We start from the raw sequence: 15240 nt of genomic DNA on the forward strand, positions 1-15240 counted from the left end.
ACCCTAGAACCATTCATAGTAAAGTCAGGAACAATACATATACTACTATTATTATTTAACACCGATCAGAATCTATAAAAAGTAAATCTAAAAATCTAAAGAGATAAAAGGCAAAATTGTGATGGGGGAAAGAGAGGTAGAGAAAAGTCAAGGAACATATAAAATATACAGTGAAGAAATACAAAGTAGCTTGCTAAAACAGTTTCTATTCAAAAGATTAAAATTTCATTACTAAGCATTTTAAATATGATTCTTCAATATAGGATCTTTGTAAATGTATTGTTCTTGTTCACCCCAAAACCTTCTGTAAAATGGTATGTAAACTTATAATGATTTGCTTAATGTTTGCTTTCCTTGATAAAATGTAAGGCCCATATTTGTCTTATTTAGTCCACATCATCAGAGTCTGACACACCTTTGCTGAACTGATAATAATTTTCCAGAAGGTAAAAAATACATGTCTAGGGTTCTTGAAAATAAATCTTATTTTTAATTAAACAAGTTATTTTGTTATAAATACTTATACTACAAAATACAACAAAGTGATAATATACTTTATATTTTTAAAGATGCCTAATGAGAATAACTTTTGTTTAGTACAAGGACTACATATTAGAGCACTACAATAAAGTGAGTATTGCAATAAAGCCAGTTATATGAAAAATACAATAACAAACCCTATGGTTTGTAAACCCAAGGCAATGGGTTTGCCTCTATGTATAATAATGACAAAAAAATTTAAACCACCAGGTTCTCCCACTATCTGAAAATAGAGTGTTCCTATGAAACCTTTCCTAAGCCCAAATGGCATAAAGCAAAGCAGCAATTACCTTAGGACGCATCTTGCTAAATGGATCCACAAAATAAAATCAAGTTAAAGCACAGATGCTCACCCACACAGTTCAAATCTATAATGGTTTGATGTTAAGCACAGTTCCCAGGGAAGGAGCTTGGAGGTTCCACTTTTGCTGCCTGGGGTACGTACTGCCTCAACAATATCCCTCTACGCAAACAACACTGAATGCTATTTTCACTTTTTGGTAAAAGCAAAAATCCTCTTCAGATTTCTTTCAGGTAGTGAAAACAAATACTGATGGGTCTTACACAAAAGTAAAGTGGCATAAAGCAGACTTGTGAAAAGCAGGGAATACCTTATCTTTTTCTGCCTCAGATCCTATACTGGGTATTTTACAGGACAATGCTAACCTTGACATTAATTTGCAAGAAGTGAAATTTTATTTCCATCTTTCAAGAAAAGGTAACATGCTCAGGAGTTTAGAAAATTGCCTAAGGTAATTCAGTTCCCTATTACAATATGACTCCATTCCATTTCTAACGAAAGGTCATGTTCTTCTCAATATACTACTTCCTTTTGCTGTTTAAAACAAGCCCCCCCCACCCCCCAAAAACAACCCATGGTCACCATGGCAGAAAAGCTATTGTTACTACCTACCTAGCCTCCAGGTTTTAAAGAACCTGAACATAGATCATAAGAAATAGAAAATGAAAGGGAGTATATACTTGAAAGAAAAAACAGCAAAGAATGAAATTTTTCAGGCAGTAACTTTCTTCCTGAAGCACTAGGAAACATAAGGGCTTCCCTGGTGGCTCATTGGTAAAGGACCTGCCTATCAGTGCAGAAGACACAGGTTCAATCCCCAGATTGGGACAATCCCCTGGAGAAGGAAATGGCAACTCACTCCAGCACTCTAGTATTCTTGCTTGAGAAATTCCATATACAGAGAGGAGCCTGGCATGCTACAGGCCAAAGGGTCACAAAAGAGTTGGGCATGACTTAGCGACTAAACAACAAACAATGAAACACAACCCAATGGGCATGTTTCTGGTAGCAGAAGACCCAATTCCTAAAAGGTTTGAGGAGTTGGGGACAAAGTTCAGGGCTCAAAGACCACTTAGAAAATTGGGAAAGTAGACTTCTGCAAGAAAGAGAGATCTGCATTTAAAACGTGTCCAAATTCTTAGCTGACGTCCTCAATGATCTATGAGGACTTGATGGGGAGACCTCAGGGCTCCCAGCAGCAGATGGATGTTAAAAGAGTCCAACACATAGTTCAGAATTTGAATCCAGCCAAGGTAACCGCCTTCTAGGACAAAACAACTCTTAGGAATAACAATAAAATCTAGAGTCTGTATATATGTATTCTTCATCATGTCTTGTATCCAATTAAAAAAGTGTGGACATGCAAAGAAATAAAAAAATATAATTCATACTCAAGAAAAAAAAGTAGTAAAAAAACAGACTCCAACCTGGATGGAGGGGAGTTTGGGGGATAATGGATACATGTGTATGTACAGCTGCATTCCTTCTACTATTCATCTGATACTATCACAACATTGTTAATCAGCTATACTCCAATACAAATAAAAAGTAAAAAAAAAAAATTAAACCAACAGACTCCAACATGATTCAGATTCTGTAGTTAGCAGACAAGGATTTAAAGCAGCTATCAGAGACATATTCTAGACCTTGGAAGAAGATATGTATAAGAAATAAATAAAAGGAAAATTTCCACAGAGAAACAAAAATGAGAAAAAAGAACCAAACATAAATTGCAAGTACTTACAATAAGTAATCAGAAAAGTAACTGTATGGCTTTAACAGCTGATGGAAATGGCAGAAGAAAGAAGTGAAGCTGAATACAGATCAAATAGTTTAACATATATATAAAAGAAGTTCCCACTGGTTAAGATAGAAGAAATTAGTGGGAAATATTTGTAGAAATAATAGCCGAAAACTTTTCAAATATAGTGAAAGGTTAAGAACTTACAGATACAAGAAATTCAATGAACAGGACAAATACAAAGAAAATCATACCTTGACAAACTATTAAAATCCAAGGATAAAGGAAGAAAACCCTTGAAAATATCCAGGAAAAATGTACTACACATAAGAGGCGGATGGGAGAAGAGGTAGGAGAATGAATATACATTTTTATGAACTCCTCCACAGAGAAAATGAGAACACAAGACAATGGAATTACATCTTTAAATTTCTTAAAGAAAACACATTTTTTCAACACTTAAATAGTATATCTCATAAAACTACCTTTCAAAAATGAAGATTAAGTGAAGATTATAAAGTAAGGTCATAAAGTGAAGTCGCTCAGTTGTATTCGACTCTTTGCAACCCCATGAACTGTAGCCTATCACACTCCTCTGTCCACGGGATTTTCCAGGCAAGAGTACTGGAGTGGGTTGCCATTTCCTTCTCCAGAGGATCTTCCCAACCCAGGGATCGAACCCGGGTCTCCCACATTGTAGGCAGATGTAATTATCATCTGAGCCACCAGGGAAGTCCACAGACAAGTGAAGATTACAGACAAACAAAAGTGAGAGAATTCCTTGTCAGACCTGTAATACAAAAAGGCTTTGGAATTACCTGGTGGTCCATCAGTTAAGAATATGTCTGCCAATGCAGGGAACACAGATTCAATCCAAAGCTATCACAAAGAGAAGCCAGAGCAACACAACAAAGAGTAGCCCCCACTCACCGCAACTAGAGAAAGCTCGTGCAGAGCAACAAAGACCCAGCAAAGCCAAAAATAAATAGATAAATAAATAACTCTAAAAAGAGAGAGACAGACAATTAAGGGAGTGAAAAGGAAAACCCAGATTGTGAGATATGTGAAAGGGAAACCAATTTCAGCATGACACTGTAAGGAGCTACATACACCAACTTCCCAGTGAAACTGGTAAGAATTTAAACAAAACAAAAAAGCATTTAAAATCTCTGGAAATAATCCTAAAGGCATAAAGCAAATGAACATTTACTCAAGAAAATATACTAAAATTCAGTAACAAAAGAATGTCTGTGGTATTTGAACAACAATAAAAAAGCCATGTACAAGTATGTTAAAAACAGCTTTATTCATAATGGCCAATTACCAGAAGTAATCCAAATCTGTATCAATAAGGGAATGGATTAAGAATTCCCTGGATGTCCAGTGGTTAGGGCTCCGTGCTTCCACTGTGGGGGATATGGATTCAATTTTAGTCTGGGAACTAAAATCGCACATACCCTGGGACTAAAAAAGGGGGGATGGATAAATTATGGCATAGTAATAACAAAATATTACACAAGCAAAAATAACATCTTATATATACAACATGGACAAATTTCACAGCATTACATGGGGTGAAAGGGGCCAGATATAAAAAATATATATGTTGTATGATTCCACTTATATGAAGTTCAAAACTGGCACAATTAATCAGTAGAGATATAAGTCAAAATAGTAGTAACTTCTGTAGTTTCTAACTGGAACATGGAGTCAGGGAAACTTCTGACTGCTAGAAAGACCTATATTTTTATCTGAGGAGTAGTTACAAGAACGTATTAATATGCAAAATTTTCAACAAGCCATACATTTAAAATTTGTCTACTTTATGGACTTCCCTGGTGGCCCAGATGGTAAAGCATCTGCCTACAATGTGGAAGACCCGGGTTCGATCCCTGGGTCGGGAAGATCCTCTGGAGAAGGAAATGGCAACCCATTCCAGTTCTTGCCTGGAAAATCCCATGGACAGAGGAGTGGGGTTGCCAAGAGTCAGATACGACTGAGCGACTTCACTTTATGACCTTACCAGCTATTACACTTTAACAAAAAGAATTTTTTTTAAAAAAAGTAAAATACTTAATTATATATATGTGATTCCCAATAAAAACTGCATATATTTATGTGGATATCATGTAATCCTGATCTATTGTATTAAGAAGGGTCTTTACTTCTGTTGCAGTCTACCCTACACCTGAGAAAAACAACAGACAAACCCAAACTGGGGGCAATCTAAAGCAGGGGTCCTCAACCTCTAGGATCTAATGCCTGATGATCTGAGGTGGAGCTGATATAGTAATAAGAGAAATAAAGTGCATAATAAATGTAATGCTCTTGAATCATCCTGAAACACTCCACTCCACTCCCATCCGTGGAAAAAGTATCTTCCAAGAAACTCGTCCCTGGTGCCCAAAACGTTGGGGACTGCTGCTCTAAAGGATACCCTGCCTCAAGATGGAGCATGAAAAACAAGCAAAGGCTGAGTGAGAAATTGTCACAAACCAAAGTAATCTATGGAGACATGAAAACTAAATGCAATGTGGCACTCTAGACTGCATCCTGTAACAGAAAAAGGGTATCAGTGAAAAAAACTAGTAACATTCAAATAATGTCTGGAGAGTTTGGTTACATATGGTAATATACTAATGCCAGTTTCTTAGACAAATGTACCGTAGTAATTTTAGATGTTAACCTGAGGTAAACTAGGAGAGGGTTAAATGGGAATTTAGTACTATGTTTGTAATATTTCTGCATATTTAAAATTATTCTGAAATAAAAAGTTCATTAACAAAGGTAAGGCATGCACACAAAATCCCTGAATTCAAAGTTTAAAAGACTTGTATGCTTTACTGTATATATATTATGTTTAATCTAAAAAAAAAAATCTAACAAGCCTCAGAGCCTGTACATGCTTGATCCCTAAAAAGGGGGATCAGAGGAGATCTGTAATGGGTCAGAGGATTCTGGTTAACTGGCACTAAACAGTAAAAGTAACAGTATCCTGGAACTGAGTACACTCATATCCACTTGAGTACACCTTTCATTTAAGTTGGATGGAATCATCATAAAGATCAGAAAACAGGGACACTTCATAAAGTTTACATAGACTGTATGAAGAGTTCTATGTCTTCCTGATAAAAAGTGGTTAATAAAAATCTATAGGCTTGACAGAAAGAGGGACAAAGACAGAAAGGACCATAGGGAGGGAAGCTTGATTGCTACTCTTTCAGGGTAGCAGAGAAGGAGCATATGAGAGAAATAAAACAAGAAATGGCAAAACATTAGTAACAAAGCTCTTTGATGGTACTTGGGGACTGAAAACCAAAAACAATTACAATCACACAGCTTACTATATTCAGTCATGTCTGACTTTTTGTGACCGTATGTACTGTAACTAGCCAAGTTCCTCAGTCCATGGGATTTTCCAGGCAAGATACTGGAGTGGGTTGCCATGCCCTACTCCAGGAGATTTTCCCAACTCAGGGATTGAAACCATGACTCTTATGTCTCCTGCACTTGGAGGTGGGTTCTTTATCACTATCGCTACCTGGAAATTCTTATCTAGGGAAACAGAATTGCAAATAACTACTGCTCCTTCAGGAAATTCCCCAAAGTCTATCAAATTAACATAAAACTGTCCATCTAGTCGTAACATAGCATAAAATGATTGCTTACTCTCACAGATTTTTAAAAGATGTTTGCTTGTTTGTCTGCGCCAGCTCTTAGTTGTGGCATGCAAGATCTTTAGTTGCAGCATGAGAACTCTTAGTTGCAGCATATATGGGATCTAGTTCCCTGACCAGAGATTGAACCTAGGCCCCCTGCAATGGGAGTTTGGAGTCTTAGCCATTAGATCACCAGGGAAGTCTCTCACAGATTCTTTGAACTTTGTCTCAAAATGCTCACACTTTGTCATGCCCACAAATTTTAAATGATTACAACAGTCTTTACCCAATTCTAATCAAGCCTCCATATTAATATAGCCTCCTTAAATCAAATCCCCAAAACCATAAACATCCCAACTTTGCCCTCCTCCTTCACCAAAAGGCTGCAATGTTGGTTTGAATAGTGTATCCCCAAAGCTCCTGTTCCGGAGAAGGCAATGGCACCCACTCCAGTACTCTTGCCTGGAAAATCCCATGGACGGAGGAGCCTGGTAGGCTACAGTCCATGGGGTTGCTAAGAGTCGGACATGACTGAGCAACTTCACTTTCACTTTTCCCTTTCATGCACTGGAAAAGGAAATGGCAACCCACTCCAGTATTCTTGCCTGGAGAATCCCAGGGACGGGGGAGCCTGGTGGGCTGCCGTCCATGGGGTCGTACAGAGTCGGACACGACTGAAGCGACTTAGCATAGCATAGCATAGCAAAGCTCCTGTTCACTGGCAAACTGAAAAGTGACCTTCTTTGGAAATACAGCTCTTCGCAGATACAATCAAGTTAAATTCTGTTCATGCTGGATTAGAATGGGTTCTGGCAATAATCAGAAGCTAAGAGAAACAGATAGGATGGTTTCTATTACAGAGCCTTCAGAGGGAGAATGACCTCCCTGATAAGTTGATGTGGGACTTCTAGCCTCCAAGAACTGTGAGATAATAAACTTTTGTAGTTTAAAGCCACTAATTTGTGGTAATTGCTATGGCAGTCCTAAGAAATTAATAAAGCATTACCTTAAATGGTAAGCAATAAACTCAGACTTACCTTAACAACAGGTTGTGTTGTGCTATTTTCAGGGAGTAAGCACCGAACAGAGTTCATTATACTATCTGTATTATATGACATACATTTGAAAAAGTCCATAATAAAAAGTATTTGAAAATATTTTCATAATCTAACATATCATGGCCCCAATGTGAAAATCAGCATGTTACAATTATTATAAAGAATCAAAGGAAGTTCTGTCATTAGTTCAAATATCATTTCACATGAAATCTTTATCCAAGTCTTTACAGCTTCATCCTCTATGCTCTCCTGACAGTAAATACAGCCTTAATGACAACCCTTTTCCTTAGGTAGAATGGATCCTTCTATGGAAAGACAAATAAATGAATGGTCCTGACAGTAATATTACAAAGGCTATAAATCCTAAATAGTATGGTGTAGTGAACCGAGAACTTCTAGATGTACAAGTTGGTTTAGATAAAGCAAAGGAACCAGAGATCAAGTTGCCAACATTCACTGGACCATAAAGAACACAAAGAAATTCCAGAAAAACGCCTCCTCCTGCTTCACTGACTATGCTAAAGCCTTTGACTATGTGGATCCCAACAAACTGTGGAAAATTCTTAAAAGAGATGGGAATACCAGATACCTTATGATGTTTCCTGAGAAACCTGTATGTGAGTCAAAACGCAACAATTAGAATCAGACATGGCAAATGACTGATTCAAAATTGGGAAAGGAGTGCAACAAGGCTGTATATTGTCACCTTGCTTATGTATCTTTTATGCAGAGTATATCATGCAAAATGTCAAGCTGAATTACAAGCTGGAATCAAGATTTCTGGGAGAAATATCAACAACCTCAGATATGCAGATGATCCCACTCTTAGGGTTAGGGTTAGGTTAGGGCATAGAGAAAAGAGGAACTAAAAAGCCCCTTGATGAGTGTGAAAGAGGAGAGTGAAAAAGCTGACTTGAAACTCAACAGTCAAAAAACTAAGATCATGGCATCCAGTCCCATCACCTTATGGCAAATAGAGAAAAAGTGGAAGCAGTAACAGATTTTCTTTTCTTAGGCTCTAAAATCATTGAGAATGGTGACTGCAGCCATGAAATTAAGACGCTCTGTCCCTGGAAGGCAAGCTATGACAAAGCTAGACAGAGTATTAAAAAGCAGAGACATCACTTTGCTGACAAAGCTTCGTATAATCAAAACTATGGTTTTTCTAGTGGTCACATATGGATGTGAGAGTTGGACCATAAAGAAGGCTGAGCACCAAAGGATTGATGCTTTTGAATTGTGGTGCTGGAGAAAGACACTTGAGAGTCCTTTGGACAGCAAGGAGATCAAACCAGCCAATCCTAAAGGATATCAATCCTGAATATTCATTGGAAAGACTAATGCTGAAGCTCCCATACTCTGGCCACCTGATATGAAGAGCCAACTCATTGGAAAAGACCTTGACGGTGGGAAAGATTGAAGGCAAAAGGAGAAGGGGGCAGCAGAGGATGAGATGGTTAGGTAGCATCACTGACTCAATGGACATGAATTTGAACAAACTCCAGGCGATAGTGGAGGACAGAGGAGCCTGGTTTGTTGCAGTCCACGGGGTCACAAAGAGCTAGACACGACTGAGTGATTGCACAACAGCGTTAGGTCACCTAAGTACGTTCATTTAAAATGGGAGAAGCATTTGGGGTATTTTATTTCAAATTCCAGTATTAGCAAAGCTAACAAAATGTTGCACGGTTGGGAATATAAGGACAACCTTTCCCATAGAGCCAGTTTGCTGTATTTATCAAATATGCAGCTCAGACTTCCCTGGTGGTCCAGTGGTTAAGAATCCTAGTGCCAATGAAGGGGACACGGGTTTGATTCCTGCTCCAGGAAGATTCCACATGTTGCAGGGCAACTAAGCCCCTGAGCCACTACTGAAGCCCTCACACTCTATAAAGCACATGCTCTACAACAAGAGAAGCCACTGAAATGAGAAGCCCACCCACCACAACTAGAGAGAAGCTTCTGCTCACCTCAACAAGAAAAAGCCTGAGCACAGTAATGAAGATCCGGCACAGCCAAAATATTTTAATTAAAAGGCAAAATGTGTAGTTCAATCCAGCATGCAGTTTGATCTAAACAAGTAAGAAAATAACCAGACATATGCACAAAAATTTAGGTATAAGACTGTCCCTAAAATAGTATAGAGTATTTTAAGAGTAAAATTTAGAGTAAATTTTAAGAGTAAAATTTAGAAAGAGCCTGCTATTCAACAGGGCTAGCCATGGTTTATTAATTATAACACCTTCCTAAGGTCCACAGTGCTATGTATCTAATTCAAATTTCTGCTATAGAAATCTTAGTGACAGAGGAAATGGGTAAAATAAAGTTGTAAAAGAAAAATCTGTATAATTTTATTACCCTAATTTTGGTAAAGCAAACATATGTATTAATTATTCACAATCCAGAAAGATTACATCTACAATAATTAAAACTTATAAAAGCAAAACAATTTCTAATAGTAAAAATCTAAGAGGAGAATAAACAACTGAAGGAGAGAAGCTCTCTCAGAGTGAAATTAAGTGGGAATAAGACAACTATAAAATATTGGAGGACAAGGTAGTTAAATACACTAATTTTTTCTCAAGTAGCAAATATCACTATGCTTTAAGAAACTAAAATTGGTACTGTTATGCAATTAAGACTGAAATGCAATCAGAGACCCCCAGGAAGAAACGAAAAATTTTTTTTCTAACCATCGGACAATTGCACTCATCTTCCATGCTAGTAAGGTCATGTTTAAAATCTTGCATGCTAGGCTTCAGCATTATGCGAACCAAGAACTTCCAGATGTCCAGGCTTGGTTTAGCAAAGGAAGACAAACCAGAGATCAAATTGCAACATTCGTTGGATCACAGAGAAAGCTAAGCTAGAGAATTCCAGAAAAACACCTACCTCTGTTTCACTGACTACATCAAAGCCTTTGACTGCGTGGATCATAATAAACTGTGGAAAGCTCTTAAAGAGATGGGAATACCAGACCATCTTACCTGTTTCCTGAGAAACCTGTATGCGGGTCAAGGAGCAACAGTTAGAACCCTGTATGGAACAACTGACTGGTTCAAGATCGAAAAAGGAGTATAACAGGGCTGACTGCTGTCACCATTTGTTTAATCTACATGCTGAGGACATTATGAGAAATGCCAGGCTGGGTGAGTTACAAGCTGGAATCAAGATAGGTGGGAGAAACATGAACAACCTCAGACATGCGGAAGAAACCACTCAACTGGCAGAAAGTGAAGAGGAACTAAATAGCCTCTTGTTGAGGGTGAAGGAGGAAGAGTGAAAGAGCCAGCTTAAAACTAAATATGAAAACAACCACGGCCCCATTACCTCATGGCAAATAGAGGGGAAAAGGTGGAAGTAGTGACAGATTTCCTCTTCTTGGGCTCTTAAATCACTGCAGATGGTGACTGCAGCCATTAAATCTGAAGACATTTGCATCTTGGCAGGAAAGCTATGACAAACCTAGACGGTGTGTTGAAAAGCAGAGACATTACTCTGCCGATAAAGGTCCGTATGGTCAAGGCTATGGTCTTCCAGTGGTCACTTACAGTTGTGAGAGCTGGACCGTAGAGAAGGCCGGGGGCCGAAGAACTATAAAGGACTATAAAGAAAGCAGAGCACCGAAGAATTGATGCCTTTGAACTGTGGTGCTGGAGAAGACTCCTGCAAGTCCCTTGAACGGCAAGACCAAACCTGTCAATCTTAAGGGAAATCAACCCTGCATACTCGTTGGAAGGATTGATGCTGAAGCTGAAACTCCAGTATTTTGGTCGTCTGATGCAAACACCTGACTAAATGGAAAAGTCTCTGATGCTGGGAAAGATTGAGGGCAGACGAAGAGGTCATCAGAGGATGAGATGGCTGGATGCCATCACCGATGCAATGAACATGAACTTGGGCAAACTTTGGGAGATGGTGAGAGACACAGAGAGGTCTGGCATGCTGCAGTCCATGGGGTCGCAAAGAGTCAGAAATGACTGGGCGACTGAACAACAACAAATGAAATATCCAAATGTCCCATTCTGATACATATATTTTCAAGTAATCTCTAAAAAGACTACAATGCATTTAAAATGCTGCATCAATGCCACCTTCAGAAACAGAAATTCTAGCTCAATTCCAACACTTATAACAACGTGTCTGAAATCAGACCATCAGCAAAGCATTATTTATACTCTCTTGTTCACTAAAGACTGGGCATTGATAAGTTCTTATTGGGATTCCTATTTTATTTTACTGTAACAATCACTGGAGAACAATTTAGGTATGCAATCTAATTCAAATGGTGTCCCTGTTCAAATTAACTAGGGAAGACAGAAAAAACTATTGCAGTGTAATTAAAAAGTAGAAACACGTATAGACTGTTGTGGGTGGGAGTAGTCTTACACGATGAGGCTGGAAGACCAAGAAAAACCTCTGAGAGAAAATCTTTAAAGCCGAGGTGGGAAAGAGATTAGCTAGGAGAGAGAGAAGATGGCATCTCAGACCTTAACAAGCATTATGAACTACCCTATATTAGAGAGCTTACTTGTGGAGCTTCATTTAATTTTCCAACCTTATCTGGAATACATCTAAAAAGAATTAAATATGCAACTCCATTTCTATATAGAAGTACCTGAATTCTTCAAAAACAAATCAGAAAAGAGCATTTGCAATAAGCCATATATAGGATATAACTCTTAAATTACAGGCTGATGAGATTTTACTTCTAATATTGAACCTATAGCAACCTCAAAAGTCTGAGTGAGTGAATAAGCAGTTTAGGGGAAATAACTCCTAAGTTGGAATTCCAGCTGTCTTTTTAAAAGAAACTGAGATACAATTCACATATCATAAAATTCACCCCTCTAAAGTACAAACTTCAAGTTTTTAATATATTCACAAAGTTGTACAACCATCACCACTAATTCCAGAACATTTTTATCACTCCAAAAGAGAAATTCCATACCCATTAGCAGTCACTCCCCAAAACCCTAGTCCTAGCAACCATTAATCTACTTTCTATCTCTATGGATTTGCCTATTCTCCAGCCCACTTTTTTACCAGCTACATAACCTATGCTGCTACTGCTGCTAAGTCGCTTCAGTTGTGTCCAACTCTGTGCGACCCCACAGACGGCAGCCTACCAGGCTCCTCCGTCCCTGGGATTCTCCAGGCAAGAACACTGGAGTGGGTTGCCATTGCCTTCTCCATAACCTATACAGTTTACTTAATCTTTCTGTGCCCCAGTTTCATTTATAAAATAAGTATAATAATAACTCCTGTATCACAGGGTGGTTATTAATACGTACAAAAAGTATGTTCCGTGAATATAAACAATTATTAGGAAGCATTTTAGAAGACAGTTGTCTTCATAATGATTTAAGATTTCAACAGAAGGATGAGAATAATTCTAGATGAATCTAGAATCTAATTATCCTCTGCTACTGCTACTGCTAAGTCGCATCAGTCGTGTCCGACTCTGTGCGACCCCATAGACGGCAGCCCACCAGGCTCCTCCGTCCCTCGGATTCTCCAGGCAAGAATACTGGAGTGGGTTGCCATTTCCTCCTCCAGTGCAGGAAAGTGAAAAGTGAAAGTGAAGTCGCTCAGTCGTGTCCAACTCTTCGCGACCCCATGGGCTGCAGCCTACCAGGCTCCTCTGTCCGTGGGGTTTCCCAGGCAAAAGTACTGGAGTGGGGTGCCATTGCCTTCTCCGAATTATCCTCTAACTGAAAATAAATACTGGTCTATCAGGCAACCTGAACAAATTTCAAAGATCTGAAACACAGAATATATTTTCTGCCCTCAGTGAAGCTGAAAAAGAGATTTATAAACAAAAGATATCTAGAAAGACACAAAATGTTTGGAAATAAACTAATACACTAATAACCCATGGGCTCATGAAGAAATCACAATGGAAATTTTAAAATAATCTCAACTAAATGATAATGAAAATATTATATGTTATGCATGATTCATAAAAGTCAAATGTTTATAACCTCATGAATGAATAAACAAAATGTGATATACCCATATAATAGAATATTATTCAATCATAAAAAGGAAAGACGTGCTCATACATGCCACAAAGAAGATCAACCTACAAACACTATGCTAAGTGAAAGAAGCCAGTCACAAAAGACCACATATGACTCCACTTATATGAATTGTCAAGAATAGGCAAATGTATAGAAACACGAAGTAGATAAGTGGTTGCTTAAGGATTGGAGAGGGTAGGGGAATTGGGTGACGAAAGCTAATGGATGCAAAGATTCTTCTGGAGGTGATGAAAATGTTCTAAAATTGTTTATGGTGGGACTTCCCTGGTGGTCCAGTGGTTAAGAATCTTTGTGCCAATGCAGGGGATATGGGTTTCATCCCTGATTGGAAAATTAAGATTCCACATACCATGGGGCAAGTAAGCGTATGTGCCACAACTACTGAGGCCACGGTACAACTACTGAAGCCCTAGAGCCTGTGCAACTGCAACTAGAGAAGCTATTGCAATGAAATGCTCTCTTATCGCAACTAGAGTAGCCCCATTTGACAAAACAGAAATCCCACATGCAGCAAGGAAGAGCCTGTGGGCCACAATGAAAACCCAGCACAGCCAATATAAATTTAAAAAAGTGCTTATGGTGATGGTTGCACAACTTTGTGAATATACTAAAAACTACAAACTACACTTCAAATGCGTGCATTTTGCTTTTTTAAAATTTCCAGTAGAATTTATTGCAGAATTTATTTCCAGTAGAATTTATTATCATGTTTTCCTTTTAATTTTATATTGGAGTTGATTAACACTGTTGAGTTAGTTTCAGGTTTACAGCAGAGTAGTTCAGTTATACATATACTTGTATCTATTCTTCTTCAAATTCTTTTCCCATTTAGGTTATTACAGACTATTGAGCAGAGTTCCTTGTGCTATACATAGTATATATACCCTTGTTGGTGGTGGCTGTTCAGTCACTAAGTCGTGTCCAATTTTTTTGACCCCATGAACTTCAGCATGCCAGGCTTCTCTGTCCTTCACTATCTCCCAGAGTTTGCTCAAACTCATGTCCATTGAGTCGGTGACTCCATCCAACCATCTCATCCTCTCCTCCTGCCCTCAATCATTCCCAGCATCAGGGTCCTTTCCAGTGTGTCGGCTCTTAGCATCAGGTGGCCAAAGTATTGGAGCTTTAGCATCAGTCCCTCCAATGAATATTCAGGGTTGATTTCCTTTAGGATTGACTGGTTTGATCTCCTTGCAGTCCAAGGGGCTCTCAAGAGTCTTCTCCAGCATCACAGTTCAAAAGCATCAATTCTTTGGTGTTCAGTCTTCTTTATGGTCCAACTCTCACATCAGTACATAACTACTGGAAAAGCCATAGCTTTGACTGTATGGACCTTTGTCAGCAAAGTGGTGTCTCTGTTTTTTAAAACGCTGTCTAGCTTTGTCATAGCTTTCCTTCCAAGGAACAAGTCTTAATTTGATGGCTGTAGTCACCATCCTCAGTGATTCTGGAGCCCAAGAAAATAAAATCTGCCACTGTCTCCATCTTTCCCATCTATTTGCCATGAAGTGACAGGACCAGATGCCATGATCTTAGTTTTCTTTTGAATGTTGAATTTTAAGTCAGCTTGTTTACTCTTCTCTTTTACCTTCATCAAGAGGTTCTTTACTTCCTCTTCACTTTCTGCCATTAGGGTGATAACATCTGCATATCTGAGGTTGGTTATCTATTTTAAATATAGCAATGTGTACATGTCCATCCTAAACTCCCAATTTTTCCACTCATCCACGCTTCCCCCCTCCCCCCCACACCCGCAACTGTAAGTTCCTTCTCAAGTCTGTGAGTCTCTTTCTGTTTTGATTGAGTTCATTTGTATCATTATGGAGACTAATCCCCTGTTGGTCACATCATTTGCAAAAAATTTTCTTCCATTCTGTGGGTTGTCTTCATTTTGTTT

The 15240-nt window shown here is 38.5% G+C and overlaps 1 protein-coding gene across 6 annotated transcripts in view; it reads right to left on the reverse strand.

Moving 5' to 3' along the window:
• The window catches only part of RAB6A (RAB6A, member RAS oncogene family), an 89711-nt gene that overhangs the window by 47870 nt on the left and 26601 nt on the right, over window positions 1–15240 (reverse strand). The gene's annotated exons all lie outside the window — the stretch shown is intronic.

The sequence above is a fragment of the Giraffa tippelskirchi genome, chromosome 11 (genome assembly GCF_054371585.1).
Source record: "Giraffa tippelskirchi isolate mGirTip1 chromosome 11, T2T-mGirTip1v1.2.pri, whole genome shotgun sequence".
NCBI lineage: Eukaryota > Metazoa > Chordata > Mammalia > Artiodactyla > Giraffidae > Giraffa > Giraffa tippelskirchi.